The sequence below is a fragment of the Drosophila teissieri genome, chromosome 2L, assembly GCF_016746235.2.
Source record: "Drosophila teissieri strain GT53w chromosome 2L, Prin_Dtei_1.1, whole genome shotgun sequence".
Classification (NCBI taxonomy): domain Eukaryota; kingdom Metazoa; phylum Arthropoda; class Insecta; order Diptera; family Drosophilidae; genus Drosophila; species Drosophila teissieri.
Window position 1 is genome coordinate 19823541 of NC_053029.1, and position 12031 is coordinate 19835571.

General features: G+C 43.2%; 1 protein-coding gene across 1 annotated transcript in view; it reads right to left on the reverse strand.

Annotated features, from left to right (window-relative positions):
* The window catches only part of LOC122611489 (hormone receptor 4), a 69834-nt gene extending 66293 nt beyond the window's left edge, over window positions 1-3541 (reverse strand). The window contains exon 1 of the mRNA XM_043784616.1: window positions 3038-3541. The gene's annotated coding sequence lies outside the window, so the exon portion shown is untranslated. The remainder of the gene's footprint in view (window positions 1-3037) is intronic.
* Window positions 3542-12031: the final 8490 nt, after the last annotated feature.

Consider the following 12031-nt stretch of genomic DNA (forward strand, 5'->3'; position numbering starts at 1 on the left):
TCCCCACCGAAGTGTACGAATTTAAAATATTATCATTAAATGTTTTGTTTCTGTATACAAAATAATCGCACGGATTTCCCTTTGATTCGCCTTACAGTCGGCTAGGCAATGCATTTTCGATTGCAATGGCAGTCGGAGAAACACACTTCCTGCACTTTCGCCACCCTGCACGTTTTAGGGCAATAAAATCTCATTTTATGTGTGCGCAAGTTTGCAAATTGGCCACACATCAAAAACAGAAGTGAAATCCTTTCAAGATGCCTGGTCCGCCCCGAGCTCGCCTCATTTGGCCAACTTCAATGCCTTTGCGGGACATAATTATTACTTTAATTATGCTTAATTAAAAGACCGCCCACCGGGGGCGTGTCCGAGGCAGCTGTCCAGAATGCACGGCACATAATTAAGCGTTTTGCTTTGCGGATTTTCTATCTTTCATTTTTACGATTTGCCTACGTAAAGTGACAACGTGACGTGATCGTTGAATATATGTATCTTTTCTTTTTTGTTTGCGGGGTTCAGGAGGAAATTGCAATTCTCCGCTGGCTTTTGGATATTTTTAATGAGTGTGTGTGGTGTGTGATAGTCGCCTCCTTGTTGATTTGTCTGTCCCGCAGTCGGTTTGTTGTTTTTCCGCTTCTGGTGCCGCTGCAGTTTTATGCGTTCGTCATCCGTTTGCCATAAAAAAGAAACATCCACAACAGCAACAACATTTAATTTTTAATTTAATATCTAATCATTTTTCGTCGTCGTTGATTTTCTTTTTCACAGCTATTTGTGCATTAAAAGCTGTCGCAATGCATTTGACCAAAGAGCCGCGCAACTAATGGGTTTTTCTGATTTGTCGAGGATGCCACTCCAAATAGTAAAAATCCTTCAGTAAATTTAATGAGATAATTTACTTTCGCAATCAAACGAAGCCGAAATTGTAATAGAAAATATTAAGCAACACTCATCGTAAAAACATGAGAAGTAAATTTAGAATTTTAAGTGGAATCAAAGGCATTGTCGGATCGAAGATTAAAATGCCGACGGCTTTTTCTGAACACTTTGGACTCAACTATTAGATATCAAGATTTCTAAGCACTTTGGATTTAGCTCGTGTAAATCAAGTCTTCTATAATTAAGTAACAAAAATGTATATAGAAACTATTTTTCTAGAAACCGTACTTTAAATAAGTCAATTGGTTGTTGCATAATTTAATTCGAATTTAAATCAGTAATTAAGATATATCTCCTTATATTGGTTAAGCAGTTAACCAGCCATTTTTAAACGTACATTTTTATAATAATTATAAAATCAACAGTGGTAATTTAAGATAATGAATTTTGTTCAAAATCATGCGTGAAGAGATCCGATTTGAACGATTGTAATTTCTGCAATGAAAGCCGCTGAAGTACGTGGAAACCTTAAAGTTAAATGCACCTCATTAGGCCGTAGTATGCACCCGCTGAATGTCATTCCAGAGTTTGGCCATTGCATCTGTGTGGCCGGCCACTGCAACTGCGAGCCCAGTTAATTCTCGCTAAATAATTGCCGGCGATAACGAGGCGTGTAGAACGTGTAGCTGGGCTGGGAGCAGGGCAATGGCAATAGCAAACTCTGCTTGGCAACGACAATGGAACAGGCAACAAAGAGACTAAATTCTGTATTAATTTGCAATTAATGCAGCTAATTATATTTAATTAAATGAGCGGGCCGCGCTAACAATGCACTGCATAGATACGATTTCTACTCGGATGCCGATGAGGGGTGGTGGGATCAGCGGGATCGCTGGGATCGGTGGAATCGGTGGGCAGCAGGGATCCAGAGTGGGGGAGGGGGCTCCAAGTAGAGCTTGGGTAGTGGGAAAAAATGTAGCGCAGGTTGGTGCGGCTTTGAAATGAAACTGATTATTACAATTGTTGTTACGCCCGCTGGCGCTGTTGTTAGTGCGAATTGTGCGCTGCTGCTGCTGCTGTTTATTGTATCTCATAGATACGTTTAGATTATTTTTGCAAAAATGACACTGAGCCACCGTCGAGTCAATTGTAATACGTTTTAGTAATTTTTCGTGGGGTGGCAGCAGTCGCAAGGCTCAGCACATTAAACTATTTATGTGTAGAGTTTCATTCTGATTTCGTTTTGGCGATCGTTTGATGAGCCTCATTGTTGCAAATTGCTACTGTCCACTGCCGTCGAGCCGTATTATTAGTTTGTTTATGGCTATTTATTATATTTGGTTTTATTATTAGACAGTCGCAACTATTTTTGAGACCCTCGCTAAGTTTGCTCATGCACATGCCCATGCTCATGCTCATGCCGGTCCAACGATAATGCTGATGTTGATAAAATTAACGTTAATTAAAGTTATTAACCGCCTGCAGCGAAATCGCATCAATTCATTGCTTTTTGCATACTACCATGTCAGGGTTGAGATTTACATAAAAACTGCATTTGGCCGTTTCGAACACTATTCGAGTAAGTGAAGTGCGTGAGAGCCTAAAAAGGTTTGATATTTCTAACTTGATAATGATGATGAGCACTTTACTTAAATGTTTTTTTATTATACCCCATTATTTGGTTTTAAATGGCGGGGTTAAGTTGTTTGCAAAAATTTTCAGTTTTGTAGAATTATTCGATTTTTTCACTTCTTTTGATTTTCGTCAGCTATAAGAGGCAATAAAAGTCCTACCCAACTGACAACATGCATCTAGTAATGAAAAACATTGAACGGATCGAAATTTGTTCGAATCAGGCAATAAAATATATTTTTGCCAATCTGGCGTATAAGTAATATAAATGTTTTTATCTTGAGTGTCTGTTAATTAAAAGTTGTAAAATGCCTCTAATAATGTAGAATATATTATATTTTACTGCTTACACTTCCGGACAATCACATGTCATTACAATAAATATAAGTAAATGTATATTAGTTCTATTTATCTAAAATATACATGATGTACGTTTTCTAAACAACCTTCCATTTAAAATTACAATATGTATGTAATAATACATGATAGAGACATAAGCTAAAATCAACTACTTAGCGATATTTACCGTTATTTAGAGATTTGCAAGCGGTTGCCAAAATCGACGAAGGACTTTTTATGTTCCAATAGCTTTTCTCCAATCCTGTTTTTCATTCACCTTTTAGTGGTCGTTTGGATTTGACGTGAAATTTCTTAACTCTTATCACAAATGAGCACTGTTTTCAAAATATTCATGAGTACTTATGAGTAACAACGAGTATCTGACAGATGGTTTTCACCCACGCACTTCAGATGAGACGATCGCTACGCGCCAAAAATTCGGAGCTCAGCAGTTTCGAAACGGATTTAAAAAGCGCGGAGCTACGGATGTACAAAACACATGGGGCTCAAAAGTTGCAGTGGCAGCTGTTAATGATGAATCGTGGGCACACGCCGAAGTTTATTTGCTTGGGTATTGTATGTTGCACTTTGGTTGTTTGTTTGTTGCACGAGTCGAGCGAGGGGCGTCCAAGATATATGTGGCCGTTCGTTGCGATTCCGGTTCAGATCAGCCGTCGTACGTTCAGGCGCAGCGTCGTCCGTCGACTGAATGAACGTGTGGCGCACGAGCGGCGCTTTGGACCCCCAGCAATCGCAATCATCAGCATAAGTAGCAACAGAAAGGAGCAGCAGCAACAACAGCAACAGCAACAGCAACAACAGCAGCAACAGCAACCACATCGGCAAACACGAGCAAACAAAACGAAGGCAAGGAACCCGAAGCCGCAGGCCCAGCTCAGCGGGTGCGAGCGAGAGCGCGACAGGGGTCTCTCTCGCTCACTGCCTCTCCTTCTCTCTCGCTCTGGCTCTCTCTGTCGCTCTCTCACCCACCCCCTAGCCCAACTGGCGGTGCAGCGACGCCGGCAGAGCGCCGACTGCGCAGGAGCAGCAACGGTATATATGCAATTTGCTTGGCGCTGTTAAAATAAAAATAATGACGTCATTAAGCGCACAAATGAGCGGCGCTGCTGCTGCAGTAGACGTCGACCGCGACGCCGACGCAGGCTGAGCTTATAACTGTTGTTCTGAGAAGGAGAAGTTGCACACTTGACGAAAAACGAGCACTTAACGACGGCGAGGCAGAGATAAAAAGAGAAGGAGAGCAGGCGTGCGAGAGGGAGAGGGCGCGAGTGTGGGTGAGCGCTTTTGTGAGCGCATTTTGAGCATTTATCACAGCCAAACATTGCACTTTTTACACCGAACGGTGCGAATGCATTTAGATTCTACATATACCCCACTATGGAGATTGGCAAAAAAATATTTAAAATCTTGAAATTATTCGAACTAATTTCTGGGTCCGATAAACCAAACCTATGATATGCATCAGCAGACGACTTGTCAAATGCTCCAAAATTTCATCCCGGCTCGAACCTTCGACAACTATTGCTGTGAATTAATAATTTAGCCTTCGATCCGCAGAGCAGAGCCAATGCCAAAAGCTCCAGTCACTCAGCTCGTCGGTCAAAAGCCCACTCGAAAGCCAGGACCCTCTCGCTGTTACTCCAGCCCTCCTGCCCTCCGCCCTCCAACTCCCACCCACCCACAATGTGACGTGTGCCGTGTCCACTGAACCACACCCCTGCACCCCCCTTGCAAAGGCCCGAACCGCTTCCAGAAAACCGAAAAGTGCCAATAAATATGGAAACGTTTTGCCTTGTTCTGCCCACTCTTCCTCCCACTCTTCCGCCCAATTCTCTTCCATCCCTCTCTGCCACGTCTTCTGCTCCTTCTTCGGTACTCTTTCAGCTCCACTGTGAAAAACTTCACCAAAGTTCAGCCTAACACTACAATTCAATTTATAATAAAGTTGGTTCTCACTTTGGGTAAAATAAAAATATTCTTATAATTAGGATTCAAATTGTAAAAACATAAATTTTGCTTAATTTAATTTTTACTAAGATTTGTAACTAATTTATTTTAAATTACTATAACGCAATATTTATAAACATTTGTGCCTAATTAGTTTTTTTCTAATAGCATCTCATTCATTTTATTTATTTAATGTTTTGATATAAAAGACTTTCTGTAACAAATAATTTATTTTATTTTAAGTTATTTTATATTTCATCACTATATAAAACATCACAATGAATACATGTACATTTTTATTATTTAAATACTTACATTTACACTTTACATTTTTTAAGTGTATCCTTGCTCCTTGGCTACCTTTGCACTAATTCACATTTGATGTTTTGTTGTCTGCGCTTGTTGCCGTTGCCGCTTGCATTTTTCTGGTCAATGAGGTTACAGTCAAGTCACTAGACAAGCCCCCGCCGCAATGCGCCCCCCCTTCCCACCCCTCCAGGGGACAGAAGATGCAGCAGCGACCGGTGCGGTCTACAACCGGTCGAGGCTGTCGGTCAGTCGAGGCTGCCAAACGGGCTGCCCCTGCCGATTCCGATTCCGATTCCGCCGCCGTCGGTCCTCCAGTCTGGCCACCCACCCGCCTCGACGACTATCGGAGGTGTCGATGACGTCGTAGTCGTAGAGTCGTCGTCTGGCTGAAAGCCCCTTGAAAGCCCCAAGGCCCCAAAGTCGCACCCGCCTCCCCCAAAAGCAGATTCTGACTGCAACTGCCCACGCCATTTGATGATTTTGTTGTTGCCCCTCCTAATGTGATTTGCCAGGGTATGCACTTAGCCTGCTCGGCTGCCGATTGCCCAGATTCCGAAGCCGAAATCATGCTCATGATCAATAGGGTAGTGTGCTAGTGTACAGAGATCTACGCGATCGAAAGAGATCTGTGATATAAAGAACTGGAGAATGCAAATACAATTATTATTACTAACCAATTTTAGGTGCCTAGCTATGCTGTTATTCTGATATCATACTAGTTATGTAATAATACACTGAGCTACTGGCAATTGCAAATATTCTTTCCGAGGGGAAAAATAGAGTATTCCCCATTCGGACATCTTAAGAATGGACTGTGGTACATCGTTCCTTCTACTGGTGGCTGATTTTGTTTTTAGCCAATTTTGGTCAATATTTAAGTGCTTCCACTTCGACGCTTCCACTTCGACGGGCACTTCACTGTTTTGATACCCGGGCTCTAGGCCTGGTCCACATCACCTCATCAACTTAATTTTCGGAATTTCAACTCGGACCCTGCTCGCTTTTGCCCCTCCCCCACTCCCCCACTCCCTCGCTCCGTCTTTGTCTTCCGCGTCTAATTTTGTGTTGCATTTCACCGGCAGCTATGAAGCGTATTACCGTTAAATGTTGCACTGTCGACTTGTCGTCTAATTTACCTCACCCGAGAGGGAAATGGGTGGCGAAAAGTGAGCGGTGGGTGGGGTTCGGCTGCGGATGCGTCTGCGTCTGCGGCCGAGGATGCGGATGCAGATGCGGATGCAGTGGGGCCACTGCCCACTTTCCATCTTGGCTTGATTGTCATTGCAGCTCGCCGGTCTGGCCGGCAAACTGATTAAATTCAGCACGCGCCCTGCGGGCGTCTTGGGAAACTTCTTCCAGAGCAAGCGAGATGCCCGAAAAGGGGTTTAAAGGGGGTTTTGGGGAATGGATGCACACGAAAAACTTTAATGATTCCTTCTCTTTATGAATGAACTCCTATATTATTACCATTCATTTTAATTGATCGAAAGTCAAATTGCTTCGATAGGATTTGTACCAAGATTACCAAATTATAGTTGATGCCTAGCTTAAGAAATGGATACAAATTCCGATTCGATAAAATATTCTCATACACAGAGTTGAAGAATTGCCCGATTTAAAGGATATTTTTTCTGTGTACAAAAAGGAGGTTGCTGTCGGAGCGTGGTGGTAACTCAAAGTCATCAGCTTAGACGGGCCGAAACTAGACGCTCTACATAAATTTGAAATTAACGTTTTCATGCACATTGTCGTCTACCTCTCTCTTTCTCTCGCCGCTCCCCATCTCTTTCTGGGCAAGCGCCCCTCCCTCTCTCTGTCTCTCTCGGTCGCTTACATGCTTTCTGTAATTATCATTTGCCAGTCCGTTTGCCTTGGAACACACACGCGGACCAGCGTCTTGGCCCGATCTTAACTTGGCTTTCGGGCGTACTCTATGGCCCCTCCCCCTCCCCCTCATCCGCAGACCGCCCGTAATTAAATGCAAATCTCCCGTCCCCCGAATGCGTCAAATATATGGCCGTAGTGCCACGGGGCAAACTGTGGCCACATTTTCAGCAACGTTCCGAAACTTGTCAGCACCGCTCGGCGGCGCAAGAAAAATGAAGTGAAATACTCGAACGTGTATAAACCAAACAACATTAAAATTATCGCCTAGACAAGCCATAAAGACTTGGGGCTGAAGGATCGCCCACGACACCGGATCGGAGATACCCTAGATCTCAAACCCCACTCGGTTTTTCTAGACAGGAATCACAAGAATCCCAAATGAATATTCTTCAGTTTTTACTGATTGTATCAATTATCAAGCAATATAAATATTTTTAGATTTCAGAGGATCCCAATATTCATCCTGGTGAAGAAGATGGAATGAAAAGCCTATATATTATAGACAGATTACACGGCCAGAGACAGAGATGGCAGATCCAATGACAGAGAGGGAAGAGTAATTAAGAGCGCTCCAACTTTTTAGCTTTGTTGGATGGCTCTCGTTGAAATGGCTGCTAATTACAAAAGGCATCCTGGCCAGCATCATTTGAGATATTTTTCCATTAACCGGCGACGGCGTCGTCATGCCCATGAAGCTATAGGATTGGGGCAGAGGTTCGAGGGGGACGGTGCATACAAAACATATTAAAATTAACCTGATTACTCCGCAGGCGCTGCCAGCTCTCAGATTGTGGGATTGGAGTCGTGTATGTGTGCATGTGTATCTGGACTTGGAGGAGTTTTGAAAGCCAGGCACAAACTAATTTCAAATAACATAATTCATTCGCTTAGCCAGCGGGGCAAGGGAGGGGAATGAGGCGAAGGGGGGTTGGGGGCCTTGGCATCAAGGAGAAGACGGCAGCAGCTCTTGGACTTGGCCAAGACTCCCCGACCGGTTTCTTCGGGAGCACCAAATAAGTTGGAGTTTAATCACACGCCACTGAGAGCGGAGAACGTGAAAAATGTACAGGAAAATGATCCATATTTGAATTTATTTCACTAATTCACTAATTTACTTCACTAATATTGAATTATTTTAAATTCGTTCAAGAACTGGTATTTTTTAAATGATTTTATTATTGGCTATTGTTATATGAATTCATTTTAATTTTATTTTTATTTCGATTTTTAATCATTTAAGCTTTAAGTGTTTATAGATTCATTTTAAAATTATTTAAGAAACGTAAGAATCAGAAAATTCAACGATTCTAAGGAAATAATTTTTTTTTTAATTTGCCCAATGCAGTTTTATAACCGTATAACAATATGTTTTTCCAATTGTATATGCAGAAAACATTACATTTTTTCTCTGTGATGGCGGCGATTTACAGGGACCAAACAAAAACTCCAGCTGTCATAACAGGGAAAAGGACGGGACTATCACAAAAGAGAGAGAGAGAGACAGAAGCGCAGATTGGTGTGCGAATGCGGAAGGTGCTAACTGACAAATAAATGGACTCCAGCTCCAACCTCACGAATGCTAATTGTTATTGTACTTAAACCTGAAGCCTGCCGCCCGCTGCCTGCCTCCTTTGTCCTGCAGTCCCACTTCCCTGCCTCCCATTCCCTACAACATTCCTTACCAAACATGTCCTCAAACTATGCGTCGCCTGCAATAATTTCGCGCGCATAAAAATTTAATATTATTGAATTTTTATTATGGCATTCTACCTTATTTCAACCATGGCTGTTGCTGCGCAGACACAATAATCGAAGCAACAGCATCCATACGGCCAACTGTAACAGCAACTGCATTAAAAAGCGCCCAAAGGCTACGCGGAAGCCTCACGATGCCACAGTGGGTACAGTGGGTTGCTGCACAGTCGAAGTGTGGATTTTGAAACATAAGTACATGAAAAGTATGGATGTGAGATCCATGCGATCTATGTGGGATCCGTGAGGTAGTTATTGGTGTTCATGTATCGAATATTCAACACCACTAAGGGCGGCAAAATAACTTTCGGAAACTGAGCTGCAGCTGCAACTGACTTAAAATGAATACATATTTTTATTTGTACTACATATACTAATAAGTTAGAAGACTTCTCTAAAATGGTGAAAAGCAGTCAATTAGTCACTTGGGCTGCTGAAAGCGCTGAAAGCGATTTCATCGCACTGTGCACAGAGTTGTCTCGCGCAGCTTGTGCCTCAAGTGGCGTACTTAATGCCATTCGAATTATGCGCATGCGTCCCCTTGGAGGACGTGGCTCTGGAGCCCGAGCCTGAGCTGCAGCCTTTCGCGAGGAGGCAGACTCCAATGCCCTTGCACCGCCCATTCTTCCAGAACGACGCCTCAGCGATCCAGCAAAGCAAGCACCACCCTGGTACGTGGTAATTTTGTAATATCGTAAAGTATTTTTTAATTGAACGTACCACCTTCGGCACACTCATAGAGCTGGCTTTACGAGGCCTACGAGGTCCACGAAGCTCTCTGAACTGGTGACTGCTCTCCCGGCTTTGTCAACTCTGGAGTCTTGAGTCCAGAGTCTAGGCGACGCAGTCCTGCAGTCAAGCTGGTGGTGGCAACCCTGGAGCCAGCCCACTTTTATGACTCACTTCCTTTTTGGGTGATTTATGGGGACGCGAATGCCTTTTTGCCGACATTAAAATTAGCTCTAATTATGAGAGTGGATCGGAACGCAGCCAATTAAAAGTGCATTTCCCGCCAGCATAAATCAATAAAAGATTTATGCGACTCTGCCTATAGACGGGTATAATTTTAATGATTAGTCGCGAGCACATTTGGCGTTTTGCATAACCTTTGGCACCCTTCTATCCCTCGCCACATCTTCGCCTGGTCCTCGCCAGGTCTTCGCCAGCATTTCTTTTATTTTTCGGCCAGTCGGATCGGGTCTGGGCCATTCATTCCGCGTTCATTCATGGGCGAGCCAGATCGGCTCAACCTCGGATCGGAGCGGATCGGATCGGATCGGATCGGAGGTAACCTGTTCCTGTTCCCCAGACTCACGACTTTATAATTAGGCAGCCTCGCTTAGCTGATGCTGCTGCTGGAGCTGCTTCTTCTTCTGCTCGGGTGGTTAATGCATTCATAATAATATTTCTTTTTGCTGTTAAATTTATGTTTTCTGCCTTGTAGCCTTTCGCTGAAGCTCCTCTGCCCTGCTCCTGCTCCTGCTCCAGCTCCTGCTCGTCCTCCTCTACATCATCATCTTTTTTATTTATTTTTGCCAGTTTTAATTTTCTCGCTTCCACTTCCCCGCGTCGCCTCCTTTGGCGAAATCGTTTTGCATTCTTAAACATAATTGCATGTGGGCGTGGTCACATATGAAATTTCTTTGATTAAAGTCGATTAAAATCGCGGCCTGCTTTGCCTGCTGTTCTTGTGGCTGCTGTTGTTGCCGTAGTTATTATTGTTGCTGCTGGTCAAGTTAGCCAAGTTGGCCAAGTAGTTGGCCAGCATGTGAGGCAGTCACTGCCGCAGATGAGTCGGAGTTTTATGGGTTCAAGGATTAGGGCGGAAGCAGCCGCCCAATCTCTTCAGATTTTAAAAAGCGGTGGAAAATCGCGTTGGGTTCGCCAAGAATATCTAAATGTGGATATGAGCTAAGAGAAAAAGTTAATCAGGGTTCTTAATAAGTGGCTTTTATTTACACAAATATAGCCAGTTTAAATATCTTTATTATGATTGGTAATTAAAAAAAATCGTTACAGAGGTGAAATATGTAAGTAATTGTTTATAGTAATTGTTTCTTATAAGATATAGTATAATACTCCATACTGGTGCAAGTTAAGCAGTACAATAGGAGGTAAGAATAATTTCTAGAAGAAACGTGCAAGTCCTTGTATATGTACAAAAGACTTGCATTGTAGCTTTAATAATACTCCAATCAAGTGATCTGTGGTATATTCTTAGCCATTCATAAGGGTTCGTTTAATAAGTTCTCCAGTTCTATAATTGATCTAACCAACCTGCTAAGTACTCCACTCGTACATGCTGATCATTGGAAGATCGCAACGCAGAGCTTACATGCTAGCTTGAGATCCTGTGCCTTTCAACTTGTATACACACCGAGAAAAATTGAAAATGAATTAGAATATTAGTTTTTATTACTGCAAATACGATAAGATGACTTTTTTATAAAATACTATAAAATAGACAAATATTTAATCCATTTATAACAAAACTATTAATAACCGATCTTTTGGGTGATCTGTCTTTTTGTGTGTACCCATACCTTTCCGCATCCGCATCCGCATCATCATCATTATCATCATCGTCATCATCATCAGCGGCTGCGTGGCCAGCTGGCCACTCCCAACTCCGGCTCCCAATGGCCCCACCAACACCCCCTTCTGCGATGGTGGACATGCCGCTTCTAATCTGCACTCGAGTGAATTGCAAATTACGTGTCTTAAATTGAAGTTTTACGAGTTGCTACTCTAAATGTTTGCACCAAAGTGCTCGGTTGGATGTGTTTGCACAGGGTTCCAGCATCTCGGGATTCTAATGGGCGGTGGAGAGGAGTTGCATCTGGGATGTGGCTCTGGAAGACCGCGCTGATGATGAGGATGGTGCTGCGTGTTTAGGCGCGAGTGTTGTATTTCATGTTGCCAGCTCTCCTCGCCAGTTGCGCTGGCCATTCCCCACTTGGGATGGTTGTTTATGCGATGCAGGATATGATAATAATTACACCTTCAACGTTTGCTGCTCTGTGCCAACTCCATCTGGCCAGGAAGTCGGCCTGCTGCTCCTGGCCCGGTTACCCTTCGTATCGCCTCTGCGGCCTGGCTGGCGATTAAAAATTGATCTCATTATAATTATTTTTTATAATTTATGAAGCCTTAAAACTTTGTGCGCTGCAACATGGCCACAAAGTAGTCATTATAAATGCCATAAATTTCGATCCCCCCAAGCTCCACGTCCCTCACTTAATGATGGAAGAGCTTGTAGGATCCG